Here is a 25,080-nt window from a genome sequence, read left to right on the forward strand (position 1 = left end):
AACATGTTAGAAATTCGTTGATGAATATGGTGATTACATCCTATCATGTTCAACTAATTATAACAGATACAAAGACCTATTATACATGGAGATACAAATAACACATCCAATCAAATGACCTATCTTATACAGTGTTTTGTATTACGGTGATCAATAATTCTAGTGACACACTCAAACTCACACCCAAATACTCACCCACACTCACATGAGCGGTGGACCCCATACACACACTACTGTAGCGTGTATAGTGTGTGTATGGGGTCCACCGCTCATGTAAGTGTGGGTGTGTATTTGGGTGTGAGTTTGAGTGTGGTACTAGCACCACTGTACGGTGATTGGATGAGGCAGAGGCCAGGATCCATGTGTGTAGTTGGAAATTGGCCAGCACACCCTGTCTCTTGGAATCAACTCCCTCTCTGGTCCATGAAAATAGACTAGAGCTTGTTGAGAACATTAGTCACACTAAAAATCAAATTGTTCAGATATCGTTAATTTGATATGATTTCATGAACACATTAATTTTAGAACATAACAAGATTTCAATACCGAATCGGAACTCATTTATCTCAAAACAAGTGCATTCCAAAATTACATCACTGGTATCCACTCAACGTCATTTTTGGAGTGGTTGATCTTATTGACGAGCTCTAAAACGTGGATCGTTTGTATCATTAAAATGGTCCTGGGAACAACCCAAAAATCACAAATCGGCTAACTGGGCGGTTTAGTCCCTCATGCCAACTATGAATTCCGCCAAGTATTAATTGACATCTTGATTCATTCACATGGAAAACCCATCTGATACTCAAACAGATAGTTGGTGTAAACATATTTATTTCTTGGTTTTAGTTGAAACCAAATTTGACATTCAGACCGCTATTAAGGTTTGCGTCAATGGACCTAGCTGGAGTCGGGAGATTAATTAAGACATTACCACCTCTGATATAACGTAATCACATAAATATTGCTAATTATTTCATACATTTATAGCGAAACATACAATGTAAATGCATACAACATGTCAATAACCGCGTATCTAAATTATCTTTTTGGAAACAAATTACTGTTTTTTCTAAGAATAAATAAAAAGGCGTAGGCGGATCCAAAAAAAAAAAAGGCGTAGGCAACTTAATAACCACGATACGATTCGTTGATACAATGACTTCAATTTCTTCGACTCCCAATGCCTATATAACTCCTTGTCCCGATGTTATACGTGCACCAAGAATCAGAAGATGCAAAGACAATTTCATTGTGTGTTTTTTTTTTTATCAAATGAAGAGAAGACGATCTACAATGATTCGGAAATTTTTGCTTCGGAAAACCATGGTTGTTGTTCATGCTATATCAGGAAATAGGTACTTAACAAAAATAACTGCAGGTTCCTTTGTTTTTTCACGCTCCTGGAGCATTGCTCCACCCCTATTGCAATACTATGCATGTGGGCTCTATATCTATGTGTGTCCATCTCATGCCGTATTTTGTATTCTCAGAGAGTGAAACAATGTTGGAAAATGCTCCACGCCTCACAATAATATGTGGGCCCCTTGTGGGTCCCATACCCTATTTAGATGGGGAGGGTGGATCGACGTTGGATAACATTCCACACCTCAGAATAGTACATGGCCCCACCTCTAAATGTGTGGGTTCCACATCTATTGTGAGAGGGTATACCAATATTTGAGGAAAGTTTTTCTTTTTTCTTTTTAATTGCCAACTGAAACTAATTACGTACTTAATGCTGACAGATATGCTTGCGTGCTTCAGTCTTGTTCAAGAAGCAAACCTGTAATTTTATGGGGCCTATTTAACCCATCGGCCATCTTTTATGCTTGCGTGCTTCAGTCTTGTTCAAGAAGCAAACCTGTAATTTTATGGGGCCTATTTAACCCATTGGCCATCTTTTATCAGCCAGCAGAACGTACAGAGGATCAGGTGAAGATGGCTCATAGTGGCTTCTTCATGAAGCTTATCTCATTGGTGGTTTACCCTTTCCCCATCCATGTGGTGTTTAAGGATTTCTGGGTTGGTCGAGGCAGTGGCGGTGGTTGTGCTCTCTTCAAACCGATTGGTTTCCGAGATATTTCCTATTTTCAGGCCAAGAAAAACAGCACTGGTGGTTCTTCGAATTAACCGGCCGCATGAATGAATATTGAAGGGGTGATGATTCAATTGTTTTTCTAATCTATTTTAATTGAGTGGAAATAAGTATGATGAGATAGCTAGTTTCTAATCAGATGCATATCTATGTTGTTTTTGTTTGTTTTCATGGTGTATTCGGATTGCCAATTCATGTTACTGCTGTTGTTTTTAAGTGTATTTGGATTGTAAAGTTATAAAATGAAAGATTTTTAAATGAAAAAATATGGTGTACATGGCTTGATCAAAACATGGTGGGGAACGATTGAGAAAGCAAAAATGAAGGTAAACTAGAAGATAAAAGTGGTTACACTAAAACCATGAAGCCACTATTCAACCCGTTAAATTAGTATGTTATTCTTTTTGTATTTATTGGATTTGAAATAAATTATGTTAAATCTACACTAAGTATTGGGACTCTTGACTCATGAGTTGGATGGGCTATGAGAGACCGAGAAAATTAATTTTTATATAACAAAATATTAGGACCGCGATATTTAATTTAATTACAATAATTATTAAGGTAGATGATGGAATAGATTGGAGCAACAAAATATTTTACACGTGATTAGATAAAAAGTATGTCAAATCCGATGGAAACGACTGGTACTAACGGAGAAGATTGGTAGTGCTAATCAAAGAGGCTACCATTAGTCACATCTTCCAGCTAGCGAATCAAGCGACCGACTGTTTGGCCCCTTTGGGATCCCAACAAGAAGAGGAGCTGATTGTCACAAGGAATGTGCCTTTGGCGGCTAGAGAGTTTGTGTTGGCTAATGTCATGGGTGTGGGACACCTTAGAACCTAGTTATGGTTCTCTTATTTCCTATTTTAGGAATGACTGTAATTTGATACTTTGTCTTTATGACTTTGGTTTCGTAGTTTAATTTATGAAAGTTTCCGTTTGGAAAAAAGAAAAGAAAAAAGATAGTGCTAATCAACATAAATAGAGCAACTGAAGTATGTGAGAGATTGAATTGCAGAAATACATTTCAGATTGAGAGGATTGAGATATTTTATATACGAAGGTTCAAGGTTTCGATATCGGATGATTTACGGTTTACAAATATTCTATTACCATTTGGTGCGCGTGAGTCCTAAGTGAGAAGAACCTGTAGAGTTAGTATTAAGCACGTGTGGCGGGAGGCCAACAAAAATGTGAATCATCTAGCAAAACTAGCTTTTAAGTCTGTAATGTTATTGTTTTTACATTACCCGGTCTGGTTTCGGTTCGGGGCGGGGCGGGGGAGTTTGGGAATTTTAGGGTTGGGTCGGGTACATCAAAACCCACCCCACCTTACCCCGCCCCGTTGCTTTTCCTAAATGGACCTAATCAAAGATTACGACGTTACCACCTCTGAGATAACACAATCTCATAAAGATTGCTAGTTCAAACATTTACAGCAAAATATTAATAAACAATGTATTGGCATAACCAAGGATGTCAATAACTGCGTATCTATTTTCTTTCCTTAGAGACAAATTATCGCTTTTATTAAGAAAAAAACAAATTAGGCAACTTAATAATCATGATAATATTTGGCGATTCTGTGACCTCAATTTCTCATGCTCTCGGTGCCTATATATATCCTCTACCAGAAATTACACATGCAGCGAAAATCGAAAGACATATATACAATAACTCCTCTCAATGCCTATATAAGAAGATTAGTTCAACAAAACAAATAAATCAGGCTTAACTAATAAGTTGACAACCAAAGTAGATATATTTGCTTCAAAAAAATTTTTTAAATCTTATACGCTGTTTTGTATTACGGTGATTGGATGAGGTAGAGGCCGGGATCCATGATAGACTAGAGTTTGTCAATAACATTAGTCGCATCTTTGGTATCCACTCAATGTGATTTTTGGAGGTCAGCGGTTGATCTTTTTTTTTTAATTTTGAACAGCAAAAAAAGTATTTTATTAACAGAAAGTCTACACACACATACAATCTGTGCACAGATTGTGCACAGATTTGTTGTGGGGCCCACCACGGGTCCCATACAAATCATCCAAGCCGTTCATTAAATGTAAAATATTTTTTCAAGGGTCCCCGTAAAAAATAATCTCAATCCGATACCTATAGATGCTCGATCCAATCGTATAACTTTTCATTATCCGAAAATCTGAATGAAAAGTTAGATGGTTGGATGAAGCACCTATATATATTGGATTCAGCTTATTTTTTATGGGGACCCTTGAAAAAATGTTTTACATTTAATGAACGGCTTGGATGATTTGTGTGGAATCCGTGGTGGGCCCCACAATGAAATTTGTGCACAATCTGTGCACAGATTTGCTGTGTGTCTAGCACAGTTCTTTTATTAATCTTTGAAGATAAATTATAAAAATTAAAAGGATCCAAAGCACGAGGCACCAGAAATCAGTAGTTGATCTTATGGACGAGCTCTAAAACCTTAATCCCTTGTATCTATGAATTCCACATCTACTCTCACGACAACTATGAATTCCACAAAGTTTTAATTGACATCTTGATTCACATGGAAAACCCATTTGGTATTGCAAGAAATTTAAATATTTGGAACCCACTTGATACTCAAACAGATAGTTGGTGTAACAAATTCATTAATTTTTCTTGGTTTTATTTGAAACCAAATTTGACATTCAGACCTCTATTAGGTTTGTGTCAATGTACCTAGCTTGAGTCGGGAGATTAAGACATTACCATCTCTGCCACAACACAATCACAAAAGATTGCTAATTTAAAACATTTATAGCATAAACAATGTATTTGCATACAACATGTCAATAACTGTGTATCGATCTAAATCATCTTTTTGAAACAAATTACCGCTTTTTTCTAGGAATAAATAAAATAAGTAGGCAACTTAATAACCACGATACGAGTTGTTGATACAGTGACTTTAATTTCTTCGACTCCCAATGCCTATATAACTCCTTGACCCAATGTCATATGTGCACCAAGAATCAGAAGATGCAAAGACGATTTATTTGTGTGTTTTTGATCAAACGAAGAGAAGACGATCTGCAATGATTCGAAAATTTTTGCTTCGGTAAACCATGGTTGTTGTTCATGTTATATCAAGAAATAGGTACTTAACAAAAATACAAGTGCGATTTCCATTTTTTTTACACCCTCCTAGAGCATTGCTCCACCCCTTTCGCTATATAATGTGTGAGCCCCACCTCTAACTGTGTGGGTTCCACATCTATTATGAGAGGCCAGGTAGACCAATATTTGAGGAGTATGCAATTAAATTTGAATCAATTTGAATTGAGGAAAGTTTTTCTTTTCTTTTTTTCTTTTCAGGAAAATTGCTTACTGAGATTAAATACATTTAATGTTGACAGTGTTAAGGTGTTCTGTAACTAATGCCAGCTAAGGCTACGTTGTTTGGTTGGTTGTCAGGGATATATATAGACACAAACGTGGAGTTCCGTATTCATTCAAGCAAGATAAATTAACGAAAACTTTTCTCTCTCCAGTTCTTGAACTTTCCTTCGCTCTCTCTGGAAGCAAACCATTCATCAGGGATCAGGTCAAGATGGTTTCTAGTGGCTTTTTCATGAAACTTATCTCAATGGTGGTTTACCCTTTTCCCATTCATGTGGTGTTCAAGGATTTCTGGGTTAGTCAAAGCGGCAGTACTGGTAGTTGTGCTCTCTTCAAATCAACTGGTTTCCGAGATATTTCCTATTTTCGGGTCAAGAAAAGTAGCACTGGTGGTTCTTCAAACCGGTCGGTCACATGAAAGATTGAAGGGTGATGATTCAAATTTTCTAAGCTATTTTAATTGAGTGGCCAATAAATATGATGAGATACCTAGTTTCTAATAAGATGTATGTTGTTTTTGCTTGTTTTTATGGTGTATTTGGATCGAAAATTTATATAATGAAAGGTTTATAAAGGAAAAGATATGGTATGCATGTCTCAATGATGAATGATTGAGAAAGCCAAAAAAAGATGAAGATAAAATAAAAGATAGAAATGTTTACACTAAAATCATGACGATGATAAGTTAAATGAGTATTTTTTCTACCCGTTAAATTTGTTGTTCTTTTTGTATTTATTGGACTCGGAATAAACGATGCTAAATCTACATTAAGTATTGGGACTCATGAGTCATGATATTTACTTGTTTGTGTTGAGTTGGATGGGCTATGAGAGACTGACAAAATTAATTTTTATATAACAAATTAAAAATATTTTATTATTGAGGTAGATGATGGAATAGATTGGAGCAACAAAATATTTTAAACGCGATTGGATAAAAAGTTACAATACAAAGCAACTAATATATATACGAAGGTTCAAGGTTTCGATATCGGATGATTTACGGTTTACAAATATTATAGGGTAGTGATTTTGCCACACCATTTTTTGATAATGCCACACCCTGCAAGTGTATTTTTTGGTGCAAAAATACACTTGCAGGATGTAGCATTATCAACAAAGAGTGTGGCAAAATCATTTCCCATATTCTATTACCATTTGGTGCGCGTGAGTCCTAAGTGAGAAGAACCTGTAGAGTTAGTTTTAAGCACGTGTGGCGGGAGGCCAACAAAAGTGTTGATCATCTAGCAAAGCTAGCTTTTAATTCTGCAATGTTATTGTTTTTACATTACCCGGTCGGGTTTCGGTTCGGGGCGGGGCAGAACGGGGGAGTTCGGGAATTTTAGGTTTGGGGTTGGAGTACATCAAAATCCACCCCACCCTACCCCGCCTGTTGCTTTTCCTAAATGGACCTAACCAAAGACGACGTTACTACCTCTGAGATAACACAATCTCATAAAGATTGCTAGTTGAAACATTTATAGGAAAATATTAATAAACAATGTATTGGCATAATCCAGCATGTCAATAACTGCGTAGACAAATTATCACTTTTATTAAAACAAACAAAATAGGCAACTTAATAATCAAGATAATATTTGGCGATTCTGTGACCTAAATTTCTCATGCTCTCGGTGCCTATATATCCTCTACCAGAAATTACACATGCAGCGAAAATCGAAAGACATATATACAATAACTTCTCTCAATGCCTATATAAGAAGATTTGTTCTACAAAACAAAATAAATCAGGCTTAACTAATAAGTTTACAACCAAAGTAGGTATATTTGCTTCGATTTTTTTTTAATCTTGTACATTGTTTTGTACGGTGATTGGATGAGGTAGAAGCTGGGATCCATGATAGATTAGAGTTTGTTGAGAATATTAATCACATTGAAAATCAGGTTGTTCGGATGTCATTAATTTTTTTTCCTCGACAAAACAAAACTTTTTATAACAACTCGAACGAATACATCGAGGGAGCTCGAACAAAGTAAGAAGACATACTTACTCGATCAAGCAGAAAGAAAGAAAACGAAAACAAAACACCTTACAATACCCACCAACAGGGAGTTGGTGAGATCACCCCTCAACCAGGAGACGCATTACAATTTCAACAATCTAATTCTATCCGGAAAAACCTTAAATTCCTTCACCGTATACACTTTAACATTGAATTTTGCCTTCATCCACATGGCGACTCTGGTTTTAACCTGCTCCCCAACATCTCCAGCTCTCGTTGATACATTGTTGATAATCATTTCTCACTAGCCACAAAAACCACAATGTAGCAAAAAAGGTAATTTCCCACAAGTGTTTCTCCAAATTCCTGAACCTGTTATCCACCCATCATATGAAATGATCTTCCAAAGAAGCAGGGCATACCCATCTCGGAGAGCCAAAAAAAAGGAAGAAAATAAAATAGGAGATAGAAGTGTTTACGCTAAAATCATGAAGATGATAAGTTAAATGAGTATTCTACCCGTTAAATATGCTATCCTTTTTGTATTTATTGGACTCGGAATATATAAGCGATGTTAAATCTACACTAAAGTATATTGGGACTCATGAGTCATGATATCTACTTGTCTGTATTGAGGTGGTCTATTAGAAACCCACAAAATTAATTTTTATATAACAATATTAGGATTACGATATTTAATTTAATTACAATAATTATCGAACGACCGATATATATAGACGATGGACTAGATTGGAGCAACAAAATATTTTACACGTGATTGGATAAAAAGTATGTCAAATACGATATATAGAAACGATCGACTGGTACTAAAGGAGAAGATTGATAGTGCTAAATCAACATAAATAGAGCAACTAAAGTATGCGTGAGATTGAATTGCAGAAATACATTCCAGATTGAAAGGATTTTTAGATATTTCATATGCAAGGACAATATCGGATGATTTACGATTTACTAGAAACCCCTTGTTTAATTATGAGACTGAGCAAAGGTTCTATTACCATTTGGGGCGCGCGAGTCTTAAGTGAGGAGAACCAGTAGAGTTAGTATTAAGCACGTGTGGCGGGAGGTCAACAAAAGTGTGGATCATCTAGCAAAACTAACTTCTAATTCCGTAATGTTATTGTTTTTTCATTATTTGATCGGATTTTGGGGCGGGGTCGGGAGAGTTCAGGAATTTTAGGGTCGGGATATATCAAAATCCGCTCCGCCCCGTTACCATTCCTAAATGGACCTAATAAAAGATAAGACGCTACTATCTTTGAGATAACACAATCTCATAAAGATTGCTAGTTCAAACATTTATAGCAAAATATTAATAAACAATGTATCTACATAATCTAGCATGTCAATAACTGCGCATCTATTTTCTTCCCTTAGAGACAAATTATCGCTTTTATTAAGAAAAAACAAAATAGGCAACTTAATAACCATGATAATATTTGGCGATTCTGTGACCTCAATTTCTCACGCTCTCGATGCCTATATATACATAACTCCTCCACCAGAAATTACATATGCAGCGAAAATCGAAAGATACAGTAACTCCTCTCAATGCCTATATAAGAAGATTATATAGTTCAACAAAACAAAATAAATCAGGCTTAATATATAAGTTCACAACCAAAGTAGATACATTTGCTACATTTTGTCATCTTATACTGTAACGAACCGGATTTTTGCCCTAATTTTTTTTTATAAAGAAATTATTTTTAATCAAATAGTCTATAGTAATCGACTAATTATTTAAAAAGTATTATTAATAATAAAACTAATTCTTTTTCTTAAAAAGATATATGCAAATATAATTATCTTATCCTATTTTTATTTTTTTTTCCAATTTGCATGCATGCACAACTCATTCCGTCTCTCAGTCTCCTACTCAGTCTCTACTTCCTCCCTAACCCTAAAACCAAGCCAAATTCGTCCATTCCAAATCCCATGAACCTAACACCATTAAATTCACTCTTATCATATTCCACCAAAATTCTCCTATAAATACCTCACCCCATTGACCCACGAAATTTACACCATAATATTCCCCACGCCCCACCAGTCTAAAAGAGAGAGAAAAACCAGAGAAATTCAAGCTCTAATCAATGAAGTTTTAGAGAGAGAGAAAAGTGAGTTTCATAGCTACGCCCAACCGAAACTCAATTCAACCATCCCGATCACCTCCTACAACCCAGAGCATCCCCAAACAAGCCTCAATCCGATCCCAAAGTCTCCCGATCAAAGAACCCGAAATCTTCTTCCCCAAAATTCAAGATTCGTTTTTAAATCAATTCGATCCGATTAAAGGTATTATAATCCCTTCCAAACACTCCTCCAAGTATATTAAGTGTTTATATGCTTAACTCTATGTTCCGAACGAAAAAAATATAGTTCAATGCGCGTTTTCTGCTGTATTCATCAATTTGATATTATTTTTGAGCCTGACACTTTATTTGTAATTATTAACGAAGAAGATGACCTTTCTGATATTTATTTTACAATTTGTCTGATATTAATATTATAAAAAATGACTGATCTGATATTATTTTTCTTACAATATAATATCATCTTAGTATAAAATGTATTAGTTATATCAGTTTAATTTATCTGGTAGATTGAGTTGGTTTTAAATGTTTCGAAACAACTTTGTGACCTTCCGAACATCATTTTTGACACCCAGAATATTTTTTCTAGACTTTTCACACCTCAAAGATCATAACTTGTTAAGATCATATTTTTTTTATTTAATTATATATTTATTAAATTATTTATTATTTATCTATCAAAGTTTACTAACGAAAAATCTTTGCGACCTTCCAAACAACGTTTTAACACCCAAACTAATTTTTCCTAAACTCTTTGCATCTCAAAGATGATATCTTGTTAAATAAATATTTTTTTATTTAAATTACTATTTATTGTTATTTTTATAGTGTTTCCAATTAAAATTACCTTACGACCATATAAACCTTATTATTAATGCACGAGTAATTTTATTTAGACTCTCTACATTTTGAAGATGAAACTTTGTTAACCTGGACATATTTTAATTAGTAAATTATTTATTATCTATTTACTTCACTTTCGGCCACTTTATTTAACGTCTTTATTTAAAATAATCCCGCGACCCTCTGAACCCAACTTTTGATACTCAACTGGTTGCATAGGATCTCTCGGACTCTTAATCAGGTCACATTAATTATTTTAATATTTTTACCTAATTAATGCATTAAATTAGTTTTTAATTAATCTAATTACTTAGAAATAATTAATAAGAGCCCAGAAAATTTTTCTTTTAATTTGTTTTAAAACTCTTACCTTATTATTGACATTGTAACTATATAAGATTAAGGGCAACGGCCCGTTCATAATAAGTTGCGTGATTACATTATTTATTAATTGTTTTAATTATTATTGATTTGTTGTATATTGCATCGATACTTGATTTAAGTGCTAGATTGGACCCTAGAGACATGGGGTGGTATGCGAATAGAATTCACTTAGACGGTGCTAAGTAATGGATGAATTGAAAAGTTTTATTTCTAGATTGCCTACAGGTGTGATGTTGAGATTTGTGATGAGATTGAAACTGGCGTGTGTCCAGTGATGAATTGATAAACTGGCGTGTGACCAGTGATGAATTGATAAACTGACATGTGTCCAGTGATGATGGTGAAGTGGTATATAAGATAGACGAACCCTAGTTGTGATTCAGGCATGATAAGCTTTCCCCTTGTTGTAGTTATTGTGGTGCACACTCGGTATATAACTTAGGTGTACCTGCGACAGCAAAGAGAAGTGACCTCATGGAACCGAGCATGGCTAGCGGTTGGGAGAGGAAAGATCTCGCGGAGAGATCTTAAATTTCACATTAGGATAATGAATAATAATAAATTGGTGTTTGTAAATCCTTATTCTGCTCTTTCGCAATATTATTATCTTGTTGCTTGTTAGCTGTAAAGTAAGAGGGGTGGTTGGGTTGGATTATTCTACTGGGTGATTTATCACTCACCGATACGTCTGTATCCTGGCAAATCGTTTGCTTCGGCGATCAATTTGCCAAAGGGTGCAGGATTCACTGAAGAGGATTCAAATATGGTGCAGTTCGACACGGAAAGAATATCAGGAACGAAGATCGAATATGCTTCGAATTTGTATCAAGCCTAGAGTCAGCTCTGAAGTTAATGTATTTTGAATTAGTAAATTTATCTTGTGACTGTAATAGCTAAACTTTATTTTGAAAAATTATATTTATTTAGCAAATTTTCTTAAGATTTTATTTTATATTGCTTCCGAAAAGTCGGGGCGTTACATATACACTGCTTTGTATTACGGTGATTGGATGAGGTAGAGGCTGGGATCCATGTGTGTAGTTGGAAATTGGCCAGCACACCCTCTCTCTCGGAATTAGCTCCCTCTGTCCATCAAAATAGACTAGAGTTTGTCGAGAACATTAATCACATTGAAAATCAAGTTGTTCGGATATCATTAATTTGATCATATGATTTCGGAACACATTAATTTTAGAACATAATTATAGCAAGATTTCAATACCGAATGGGAACTCATTTATCTCAAGACAAGTGCAATTTGAAATTGCATCATTGGTATCCACTCAACGTGATTTTTGGAGTGCAGTGGTTGATCTTCTTTTTTTTGAACAACAAAAAAAGCATTTTATTAATCTTTAAAAACAAATTACAAAGATTAAAATAATCCAAAACACGAGGCACCAAAACTAGTGGTAGGTCTTATTGCGAGCTCTAAAACATGAATCCCTTGTATCTATGAATTCCACATCTACTCTCATGACAACTATGAATTCCACAAAGTTTTACCTGACATCTTGATTCACATGGAAAACCCATTTGGTATTGCAAGAAATTTAAACATTTGGAACGAGTGTTGCTATATGTACCGACCACGGGGAGGGAAAACGTACCGACGGCCGCCGGCGGGCCGTCTCCGGCCACCGGACGGTCGATCCGAGCCGTTCAAAAATTCTAAAAAATAAAACCGAGGGAGTCAACGCGGGAATCAAGGGCATCCGAGGTGTTTAGGGTACTTGATCAAAGCACCCTTTTTTCGTGTATATATGTGTGTGTACATATATACACGAAAAAAGGGTGCTTTGATCAAGCACCCTAAACACCTCGGATGCCCTTGATTCCCGCGTTGACCCCCTCGGTTTTATTTTTTAGAATTTTTGAACGGCTCGGATCGGCCGTCCGGTGGCCGGAGACGGCCCGCCGGCGGCCGTCGGTACGTTTTCTCTCCCCCAATGGTCGGTACTCATAGATTTTTCGATTTGGAACCCACTTGATACTCAAACAGATAGTTGGTGTGACAGATTCATTAATTTTACTTGGTTTATTTGAAACCAAATTTGACATTCAAACCTCTATTAGGTTTGCGTCAATGTACATAGCTGGAGTTGGGAGATTAAGACATTATCACCTCTGACACAACACAATCACATAAAGATTGCTAATTTAAAACATTAATAGAGAAATAAACACTGTATTTGCATACAACATGTCAATAACTGCGTATCTAAATTATCTTTCTGGAAACAAATTACCGCTTTTTTATTTGGAATAAATAAAAATAAGTAGGCAATTTAATAACCATGATACGATTTGTTGATATAGTGACTTCAATTTCTTCGGCTTCCAATGCCTATATAACTCCTTGTCCCAATGTTATATGTGCACCAAGAATCAAAAAATGCAAAGACGATTTCTTTGTATGTGTTTTGATCAAACGTAGAGAAGATGATCCACAATCACTCGGAATTTTTTGCTTCGGAAAACTACGGTTGTTGTTCATGTTATATCAGGAAATAGGTAGTTAACAAAAATGTAAGTGTGATTTTCTTTGTTTTTTCACGCTCCTAGAGCATTGCTCCACCCCTTTCGCTATATGATGTGTGAGCCCCATTTCCGAGTTTGTAGGTCCTCACCCCACACCCTATTGTGAGAGTGGACCAATGTTGTATAATATTTCACAACTCATGCTCATAATAGTACATGGGCCCCACCACTAAGTATGTGGGTTCCACAGCTATATATGGGAGGGTAGTCCAATATTAATTTGAGGAGCTAATACGTAATTTAATATGAATCAATTAGGATTGAGGAAAGTTTATCTTTTATCTTTCTTTTTTTTTAGGAAAATTACTCACCAAAATTAATTATATTTAATGTTCACAGTGACAGTGTTAAGGTGTTCTCTGCAGGTGTAGCAGATTATTTCTCTTGTAAGTGGTAATTACTAATGCCAGCTAAAGCTTGGTTGGTTAGGTGTCAAGCAAGATAAACGAAATCTTTCTCTCTCTAGTTCTTCAACTACTTTACTTCTCTTTCTCTCTAGAAGCAAACCATTCATCAGGGTGAAGATGGCTCATACTGGCTTCTTCATGAAACTTCTCTCAATGGTGGTTTACTCTTTTCCTATTCACGTGGTGTTAAAGGATTTCTGGGTTGGTATAGGCGGCAGAGGTGGTGGTTGTGCTATCTTCAAACCAATTGGTTTTCAACGAGATATTTTCTATTTTCGGGCCAAGAAAAGCAGTAGTGGTGGTTCTTCGAACAGGCTGGCCGCATGAATAATGTTTGAAGGGAGATGATTCAAGTTTTTCTAAGCTATTTTAATTGAGTGGAAATAAGTAGGATGAGATATAGCTAGTTTCTAATCACATGCATGTATGTTTCTTCAGCTTGTTTTCATGGTGTATTTAGATCCCAAATTTATATAATGAAAGGTTTTTAAAGGAAAAGATTTGTATATGTCTTGATGATGAACATGGAGAATGAATGAGAAAGCCAAAAAGAAGAAGATAAAATAGAAGATAGAAGTGTTTACACTAAAATCATGAAGATGATAAGTTAAATGAGTATTCAACCCATTAAATATGTTGTTCTTTTTGTATTTATTGGACTCGGAATAAATGATGTTAAATCTACGCTAAAGTATTGGGACTCATGAGTCATGATATATACTTGTCTCTATTGAGTTGGGCCCATGGAGAGAGGTAGAGAGAGAGAGAGAGAGTGAGAGTGAGAGTGAGAGAGCGTGGGAAGGCAGTGAATGGAGACAATGGAGGATGGGTTCCAGTTATTCGGAACCACACAACTCATGTCAGCGGGAGATCAAAGGAGGAGGAAACTTTCACTTTGTTTGTTTATAACATCCCAGAGGCAAGAGATTTGCAGTGGCTATCAAGAACTTTCAATAAGTTTGGGGTGGTTAAGGATGCTTATATCCCAAGGAAGAGAAGTAAGTGCACTGGGAGTAAGTTTGGGTTTGTTAGATTCGACTGCCGTGTATCGACTGGCATGGCAATCACCAAACTAAATGGTGTATGGGTGGATGACAAGAGGTTGTTTGTCGAAGAGTCATGCTTTGATCTTAAGGAGAAAAGGCCTATTCATAAGGTGTCTAACTTTCACGAGGAAAGGGTATGTGAAACTAGACAGAGAGATAAACCCAGCAACACTAATGCAGGGGACAGAATCCTAAATAGGTATGATGAGTCTCATCGGTTCCGAAAATCTCCTGAAAGGTCTTTTGTCCAGGTGTTGAAGGGGGAAACTTATCGACCGGGCCCTGCTAAAAACCATGAAATCATCATCAAATGTGAATGTTTTGGAAACGAATGGCTTCTTCGAAGCACGGTGGCAATTATGAACAGGGCGGTTCCTCTAACAACTTTGAAGAGAAGTTTTAGATCAGAGCACAAAGTGGAGGCCCATTTTCGAGCTTTGGGTGGGAGGTCGGTTCTGATTACCTTTCATGACAGCAACGTTAGGGATGCTATGCTTGAGGGGCCGTGGATGGATCAATGGTTTGAAACAGCGAAACCTTGGCAGGGGGAGCCAGCAAGCTTTGAACGGTTTGTGTGGTTAAGTTGCTATGGAGTTCCCCTTAACTCTTGGAATGCTGATTCTTTCAAGCGTATTGGGGAGGTGTAGGGACATTTTATTATGGTGGATGAGGAGACTCTAAATGATCGGGCTTTTGCGAATGGAAAAATCCTTATCGCTACGGTGGAAACCTTAAAGATTGATAAGTGGATTCAAATGGATGTTCAGGGGATGCGGTATGAGGTTCTAGTCAGGAAGGAATCCTCCTATACTTTTCTTGAGGAGATTGGTCAGTGTATTGATTCAATGCAGAAGAAGGGTGAACCTGGCAGCTCGGGGAAACAAGCACAGGGTGGAGGTGATAGGAGTCCAGTCATGGCGAAGTTGGGGGGAGATGATGATGACGTGGAAAGCTATTTTCAAATCCCAACCATTGAGAGAGGGGGGTCGGTGACAGTCTCAGAAACGACAGAGGTGCAAAGGAGTTGGTGTGGCAGGGGAAAGGCTCGGCTCTGCTCGAGGTTCGGGGCCCTAAGCATAAGCAAGCTGACAAGCATTTAATGTTGGTCAGTCCACCAAGTAAGACTCGTGAGGAGGAGGTGGTATCTGCTGTGGAGGAATCAGTGGATATGGTGGACCATGAGCTGAGAACCCAAGCCCAAGTGGTGGGCCGGTCCCCCTCTTTTAATGAAGAGAGAGATATTGGGCTAGACCATATAATAGATGTGGGTGAAGTGGGCCTACCAAAAGACAGGGCCCTTGAGTTTGAAGAGGAGCCCAATATTACTCCCATTAATAGCTCTGGGGTAGTGAGAGATGTTGTTCCGACCCTGTAGAACTCAACTTTAAAGGTTCTCGATACAGTGCATACTTCTCAAATCCCTAGCATCAACCTTTTGGTGGACCTTAACAGCAAAGAGTGCAGAAGGAGAAGGCGAAGACAAATGGCAAGTCTCATCCAGATTCAAGAGGAATTGGCCGGCGTCTAGGGGGAGGAGGACTCTAATTCAATTTCCTCTGATGATTTCAGTCAAAGCTCCCAGCGAATCATCGACGAGGTAAGGGCAACCATGGCTGTTGGTTCTCAATTGAATGTCAAATTTTTACCTCACGATGAACGGGTGTTAAAAAAGATGATAGAGGCCGAATATAAGGAGGATGCTCTTGTGCGTGAGAGGGCAGAGGTAATTTAGATGTCTCTCGGGTTTTTTGTGGTGTTTTTCTGGGCTCATTGTTTTGGAATGCTGATATTGTCTTGGAATATAAGAGGTCTAGGGAGTTTGGTAAAAAAGAGGTTTTTATCGAAAATTATTAAGAAGAGGAAACCATATATTTTGTTTGTTCAGGAAACTAAATTGGAATCTGTGGATCATTCTGTCCTCCAGAAAATTTGGGGTTCTAGTAACATGGAATTTGTGTGCTCTAATTCTGTGGGTTCCTCTGGGGGCTTGCTTGTTATTTGGAAGGATTCTTTTTTCAAAGCTTCTAGTGTGACTATTCATAGATCTTTCATCTTGATACAAGGGCTTATCAGCGACTTCCCCTGTACCTTAGTGAATATCTACGCGCCAAATGTAGTTGTTTCCCGCAGAGAACTTTGGGAGGAACTTTTGGCCCTTAAAGCTAACGCTCAAGATTCGTGGTGTATTGGGGGTGATTTTAACGAAATTAAGGCTATATCTGAAAGGGTGGGATGTTTAGGAGTGGACAGAGGAATGAGAGATTTCAGGGATTTCTGTAACAATATGGAAGTTTTGGATTTACCTATGTTGGGCAGGAAGTTTACATGGACAAATTACCAAAATCAAGCCATCCATAACAGGTTGGATAGGTTTCTGCTATCCCATACTTTCCTTGACAGGTTTAAGGTTCTTCTGTGGGGTCTTCCTAGACCCATCTCGGACCACTGCCCAATTATGCTATTGGATGACAATAGGGATTGGGGTCCTAAACCATTCAGGTTTATGGATATGTGGCTTTCCCACCCTAATTGTTTGAAGGTAGCTAAAGAAACTTGGGATGAGGTGCAGATTGGTGGATGGGCTGGCTTCATAATTGTTCAGAAACTTAGAGCTGTCAAGGACAGACTGGGAGTTTGGAATAAGGAAGAATTTGGAAACATCAATGTTGCCCTCGAAGATGCCAAAGCCAAACTTCATCATTTTGATTCATTAGCTGAAGAAAGAATCCTAAACGAGGAGGAAAAAGCCCTTCGATGTTCAACAAAAGCCGAATTTTGGAGATTATCTAAGTTGTCGGAATCGCTTTGGAAACAAAAATCAAGAGTGAAGTGGCTGAAGTTGGGAGATAGGAATACCAGATTCTTTCAAATCACTGCTAATAACAGATTTAGGAGAAATTTGGTGGGGTCTGTGAATGTAAATGGGACATTGGTGGAGGATCCAGGATTGATCAAAGATGCTACAGTGGAGTATTTTTGTAACAACTTTATAGAAGAAAGCAAGTTTAGGCCAGTTCTGGAGGGCGAGTTCTCCAGGAAAATCGATCTGTGGGCAGCAACGCAATTGGAGAACGTGTTTGAGGAAAAGGAAATATTGGCAGCTTTGAAAGGTTGCTGCAGTTTCAAAGCTCCGGGGCCCGATGGTTTCAACTTCTCCTTCGTCAAGAGAGGTTGGGATTTCTTGAAGGACTCGGTCTTTCAATTTTTTTCGGAGTTCCATGCTAACGGCAAGCTTACCAAAGGTATCAATTCCACTTTTGTTGCTTTAATTCCTAAGGTAGCTAGCCTTTTATCATTTAAAGAGTTTAGGCCTATAAGCTTGATTGGATGGGTTTACAAGTTACTCTCTAAAGTTTTGGCAAATAGACTCAAGATGCATATGCAGTCAATTATTGGGGAGGCTCAAGCGGCTTTCATTGGTGGGAAACAGATTTTAGACGGTGTCCTCATAGCCAATGAGGTTATCCATAGCTGGGAAAATAGTGCTCAAGGGGGCTTTCTCCTAAAGCTCGATTTTGAAAGGGCTTATGATTGTGTTAACTGGAGTTTTTTGGTTGATATGCTATCAAAGTTAGGTTTTGGGGACAAATGGCATAGGTGGATATTAGAGTGCTGCTCTTCAGTCTCAATGTCGATATTGATCAATGGGTCGGCTACCAAGGAATTTCATCCGCAAAAGGGTTTAAGGCAAGGGGATCCATTATCACCTTTCTTGTTCAACATAGTGGCAGAAGGTCTTAATATTATGTTAGAACAAGCAAAGGAAAGGAATATTATTAGAGGAACTACTGTGGGAAGGGAAGGAGTGTGTATATCCCATTTACAATTTGCGAACGACACCATCCTATTCTGCAATAGTGACCCGGAGGAGATGGCTAATGTTAAAAGAATCCTAAGATGTTTCCAATTAATGTCAGGTCTGAAAATCAACTTCTTTAAGAGTTCTCTTTGTGGTGTGAATGTTCCGATTGAGGAGGCGATCCTGTTAGCTCAAATTATGGGATGCAAAGTGGAACAACTTCCTATCAAATACCTTGGGTTACCTTTGGGTGCAAATCCAGGAAGGATCAAGACCTGTGAGCCTGTTATCGACAAGTTTGATAAGTTAATGACTGTTTGGAGATCTCAGTTCATATCGAAAGGGGGTAAGCTTACTCTAATCAACTCCAACACTGGGAATATCCCTGTGTACTTCATGTCTTTATTTAAAATGCCGGTTGCAGTAGCGGGAAAGTTGGAGAAAATGCAGCGCCAATTTTTTTGGGGAGACTCTATTGATAAAAGGAAAATGCACTTGGTTAGTTGGGATGAGATTGGGAGGAAGAAAGATGGTGGAGGTCTAGGGGTGAAAGGACTGCTACAACAGAATCAAGCTCTCTTGGCCAAGTGGTGGTGGAGATTTGGTAAGAATAAAGAGGCACTCTGGGTAAAAGTCATCGTTGCTAAATATGGGTTGGATACGAATTGTTGGCTTCCTTATGCACGCGGTTCAGGATCAACATCGAAAATATGGGCAGATATTTGTTCCTTGGAGAATCCATCCTCTCCTTTGGGCTACTCTATCCGAGACAGCTTTAGAGTTCAAGTCAACTCAGGTAACGCCACTATCTTTTGGGAACACACCTGGTTGGGAGAAACTTGCTTGAAAGATAAGTACCCTAGATTATTCTCTTTATCCACTCAAAGGGAGGCGAAGGTCAGTACCTTGTGGGGAAACTCGAATGGCGGCTGTTAGGAGTTGCTATTCAGGAGAAGGCCGTTTGGGAGGGAGAAGCAAGAGATGGAGAACTTGCAACGAAGACTTCGGGGTGTGATCTTAAACCCAACCAAGCCTGACCTCTTACAGTGGAGATGGGCGGTGGACGGAAATTTTTCTGTGAAATCAGCGTACGATCATTGGGATGTGTTTTCTCACTCAAACAATGCTCTCTTGGGCTCTCTGTGGAAGAACCTTAGTCCCCCAAAAGTGGAAATCTTTGTGTGGATGGCTATAAAGGAGAAAGTGGCCACTCGTTATCTACTTCTTAGTAGAAATTTGATAGTCGACGTACATCAAGCCCTGTGCCCTCTTTGTTCCGAGCACATTGAATCGAACCAGCACTTGTTCAGACACTGCAGATTTTCATGGGCTGTGTGGTCGGTAATTTTGGATTGGTGGAACGTTAAATGGGTGTGTCCATACTCGGTTCTAGACCTAGCTAACTGGTGGTTTGGTCATGGATTCCACAATCTAGAGAGACACGTATGGGAAGCATGCCTTTTCGCTACTTTATGGTCTTTATGGCTGGTTCGGAATGATTACGTGTTCAACAACGCATCTACCCAGGCTTAGGAGGTGGGGGAGTTGATCAAAACAAGGGTTGCGATGTGGATGAAGGCAAAATTCGACATCAAAGTATATTCAGTGGACGATTTTAAGTTGTTTCTAGATGGTGTTCGGAGAGTAAAGTTGTAATTCAATCCTTTGGGGTGTCTTTCAACCTTTTGTTGGATGCCTTGTTTTATTTTTGTTTGTGCTGCTGCCCTTGGCTCTTTGAGCTAAGTTGTATCCTCCTCGATGTTCCCCTTCAAGATTTATATAATCGTTCGTTTTGCCGAGCAAAAAAAAAAATTAATTAATTAATTTTTATATGACAATATCAGGACTGCGATATTTAATTTAATTCCATTAACTTTATCGAATGATTTTGATAGTGTACAAAATATGTCTCAATACAAAGCACCTACGAAGGATTCGATGTCGGATGATTGTGTGTCAAGTAGCCCAGGACTTTGCTTATTTTAGTTGTTATGAAATCTTTGGTTTATAAAAAAGAAAGAAAGAAAAACCTATAAAATTCTGGCGATGGGAAACATACCTTTTTTTTTTTTCTGATCAGCAAAAGATAATTTCATTCATCCATAACAGGCAAATAAAATGAAACCATTATAACAGAATAAACCCCACATTGGGATAGTCTCCAACCTACTTTGCACCTTGAAATTTCTAATCGCTAGTCTTTTTAGAGCCCTTTTCTTTTTCTTTTTTTAATTCTAAGTTTTGGGTTGTAAATTATCGCTGATTGGATTATGGTCACTGCGAAAGTAAATTTGAATAATATTCGCTGAGTAGACTTTACAGAAAATTGGTATTTAAAAATGCAACGAGATTATTCTCTCACCCTGATTTTTGAGTATTACAGTACTACCTGTGCCTTTCAATTTTTCAATAATGTATTTTGACACAATGAACTGTAAATTCACTACTCAAACACTCACAAAACAAAAATGAACGAAAATGTGGCTCCCAAATAGTGTCACTCAAAGGCTCTCATTATTTATAGTCAAAATACAGAATTCCCAAACATTAACCTCCAAAATCCACATATTTGTGGTTCTAAAATTCTAATGTAGGATTTTATTTTTTTTTATTTTATGAAAGTCAATGTAGGATGTATTGAGGTGATGGGATGAGGCAGCGGGATCCACTTAACTCCATTCCACTAAAGTTTATTTTTTAAGTAATTATTTTTCGTTTTACGAGACAAATTATTTTCCTACAATACATCACCTTTAATTCAAGAAATAAGTATTTTCCTTAACGGAATTGGACCTTAGTTGGAAATCATGGATACCACTACCACACCCCCTCTCTCCCTGAATATCTACTCTCATGACAATTATGAATATTTACACCTAGTAAATATGACAAGTATATATTGAGACATCTTGCTTTACACGGAAAAGTACCCATTTGGTATTAGAAAGATTTATTACACATCTTGGTTATATTTGGAGACCATTAAATATTCAGACAGACAATATTTGGCATTGAAAGAGATTTACAACTTGGTTTTACTGAAACTCATTTTATATTCGAACAAATATATACACATTTGTTGGGTTTGCTTCAATGGATCTAACCAAAAATTAAGACTTTTTTCCCTCTGAGGTAACACAATCAAATAAAGGTATCTAATTTAAATATTACTAGTGGCATTCTGCTAATGTCCGGTGGAATTGATCCCTCAAAAATTAGTTGATATCCGCACAACTTGTCTGAATACTCTGAATTATCAGGAAAAAGAGATATGCAATTGTTGAGTTTGTTGTAAATCGATCTATTTGAGATTAGACGCTATGGCCCATGGGATAACACAATCATGTAACGCTTGCTGATTTGAACATTTACAGAAAAATAAATAATGAATGGGCCTAATACATATGGTCAACAACTGCATATCCAAAGTATCTTACCAAAAGCAACAAAATTTCCTCCTTTTTTACGGAAAACAAAAATATAATGAAAACTTGATAAACACGACAATAATTAGTGATACGGTGACTTCAATTTCTTCCGCTCTGAATGCCTATATAAGCTCTTTGACACAAAATCATACATGCACCAAAAATTATAAGATGCAAAGACGATTTTGTTTTTTTGTATCAACGACAAGAGAAGACGGTCTACAATGATTTCATGGCAATTCTCTTTCCTCACTGCGTTCGTCAAAAACTTCTGTATGAGGTGGTTGTTGTTCATGCTATATCAACAAGTAGGTAATTAAGTGAAATACTTTGAAATTGTGAGTCCTTTATTTTTATGAATTCAATTCCATTGGTGTGGAAAAATTATTTCACGCTACCGGTGCATTTATCCACACAACCCTCTGAAAGTGTGTGGAACCCATCTCTAGGGGGAAGCGGGGATGCTATGCCCATCTCACAGCAACGCGCAATTGTGCTAAATTTCACCGTCTAAAAGTGTTTTGATCGGTTTGGATGGTCCTACTATTTATTACCGTTAATACTATTCTATTACCGGTCATAAAATAACTTTTTCATGGACCGTTGATTACCGAGACGGACAGTGAGCTGTGGACAGCATCCCCCGCATCCATCTCTAGGAGCATGAAATTAGTGGTCCTAAGAAGTAACAGTAAGTTACTAACTACAAATTTCAGTAAATGTCTACAGATAGGCGTCCATAATGCATGCTTGACGAAGAAGCGACAATTTAATATGGGGATATTCCCAGGGGCCTATTTAAAGAGCTGTCTCTGGTTTCTTTCTGTTGTACAGAGGAGGTGAAGATGGCTTATTCTTGCATCGTTAAGTTTCTCTCAATGATGGGTTATCAATTTCCCATTCATGTGTTGTTCAAGGATTTTTCCATCGGTCGAGGGCACGGTGGTTGTGCTCTCTTCTCGCCATTCTATTTCCGAGGGATGTCCACTTCCAAGGCCAAGAAGAGCGGTGACGGTGGTGGTTCGAACCGCATGCATGGATGATTGAAAATGATGCAAGTTTTCCTAATGATCTGCTATAATGAGTGGAAATAAACCCACAGAGATTGTTGATTTTGTACTCAGATCAATGTTGTTTTAGCTGTTTGGATTTGGAAATGGTTTATAAAGGAAAAAATATATCATGTGTCTTGACCATGAACCATTGAACTTTACTTCTGTAAATTCTCTATTACTTAGGGTAAATCATTTCATGCTTCCAGAAATTCTTGATCAAACAATTAAACAAAAGCCTAACATGAGATTCTCGAATGCCTTTTCTGTTTTTTTTTTTTTTTGAAATGTGATCGGTGAGGTGTAGTGATAGTTGAGGTAACACTGTCTATGCATGATGCTCCTGATGTATCTTTATAGGATTTTTATTTTGTATAATTTTTATTAAGGATATGAAAACCTTTCTTAATTTGTTGATGACAAAATTTTAAAAAAAAAATTGCGTTGTTGATGAAGCTGCAACGTCCTTCATTCGTCGAATTCCTTTTCCAAGTTTCAGCATGGCCTTACGTGCTGCAATTGCGGGATTCCCACCTCTATCGATCCATAACCTTGGACTTTTGAGGTTCTTTCCCGTTGAGGAATTTCAACAAACACATTGCGGACCTAATCTAGGATGTATTGTGGTGTGCAGAGTAGTCCCTGTAATTGAAAATTGGGTACCCCACACAGAGACGGATTTACATGGGGGAATGTGCCCCCACTCGATTTCAGATTTTTTTTTCTTGTGACAAAAATAAAAAAAGCACATTGGATTATAATAAATATTATGTATGTCAAGCATTTCACAAGTAGACTATTATAGTGTAATGGTTAGATGCAAAAGGTCTTGTGTTCGAGTCCTAACCCTATTTATTTTTTTACACGAATTTATTCAGTTTACAAAAAAGGAACTTGATACTAAGGCACGGGTATCGAACCCACGAGCTCATGCATTTCAAAAGAAGCAATCAGCAACCACAACACTATTTTGGTTCTCGATGTTCTTGTGTCAAACAATAAATTTATTGAGAGGTCCATTTTCAATCCCATCTACGGCCGGACCTGAGCATTCATACTAGTATAAATGAAGTCTATTTTTATATTATTGTGCTTGATTATCGATTTTTGTTTATGGTCAGTAGTAAATATTGGTGAGAGAATTCTTGAATCTGTCCCAGCCCCCACGCACTCTCTCTTCCTAAGACCTAAAGTCTACTCCCATGACAACTATGAATTACACCAACTATGACAAGTACTATTAATTGGCACCTTTCTTAATATGGAAATCCCATTTAGTAGGAGTATTTTACAAGAGATTTATATAGACAGCTAGCTGTTCGGTTCCAAAATTCCGAGATAATATCAACTTGTGTGCAAGTCTTTTTAGGCTTTTTCCTGGATTTAATCGAACTTCATGCTATTAGCAATGAAATCGACTCCCCATGCCAGGAATTAGTCAAGCGTGCAACTCCGTTTGGACAACCTGATAAAGGAAAATGTATAATGATTTTGTTTGCAGTCAATGGACCTAACAGAGATTAAGATGTTATGGACTTTGAGATAATACAATCACATAAAGAAATTTTTTTTTTGGATAGGCAAAGAAATTTTATTAGAAACTCAATAATGGGTACATCGAGAAGGAAAGGGCAAGCATCATTGAAAGGTAAAAACCAATCCAATCATATGCATGCCAACAATCCCGAAAGGAGAAAAGAAAAAATCAACCAAGAATTGGAGGAAAAGAGAACAAAAAAGAAAGAAAGAATTCAAATTTTATGTTTTTTATGCTTTCCTAATGGCTCCTGAAGTCTTCAACAGAAAGATTGCATCTCCTTTTAACCCATAATGTCACTCTTAGTTTGATAAGATTGACCACATCATCAATCACATAATTAAAGATTGCTAAATATCCATATCTATATTATAAAACAGAGCAGTTTTTGTCTACTCATATAAACCCAACACCATTTACAACCGTCAAATCAATTTTTCAATAGTTTATATCCGTCCATTCGAGAGTACACTTCGTAATATAAACCTTCTAACCTTATGACTG

At 37.3% G+C, this 25,080-nt stretch overlaps 1 long non-coding RNA gene across 1 annotated transcript; it reads left to right on the forward strand.

Moving 5' to 3' along the window:
- The first annotated feature begins 5,519 nt into the window (after positions 1-5,519).
- On the forward strand, positions 5,520-14,240 carry LOC131321658 (uncharacterized). Its single transcript, XR_009198599.1, has 2 exons — positions 5,520-6,023; positions 14,198-14,240. It is a non-coding gene; the product is annotated as an uncharacterized LOC131321658 (long non-coding RNA).
- The last annotated feature ends 10,840 nt before the right edge of the window (positions 14,241-25,080 follow it).

The sequence above is a fragment of the Rhododendron vialii genome, chromosome 4a (genome assembly GCF_030253575.1).
Source record: "Rhododendron vialii isolate Sample 1 chromosome 4a, ASM3025357v1".
NCBI classification, from domain to species: domain Eukaryota; kingdom Viridiplantae; phylum Streptophyta; class Magnoliopsida; order Ericales; family Ericaceae; genus Rhododendron; species Rhododendron vialii.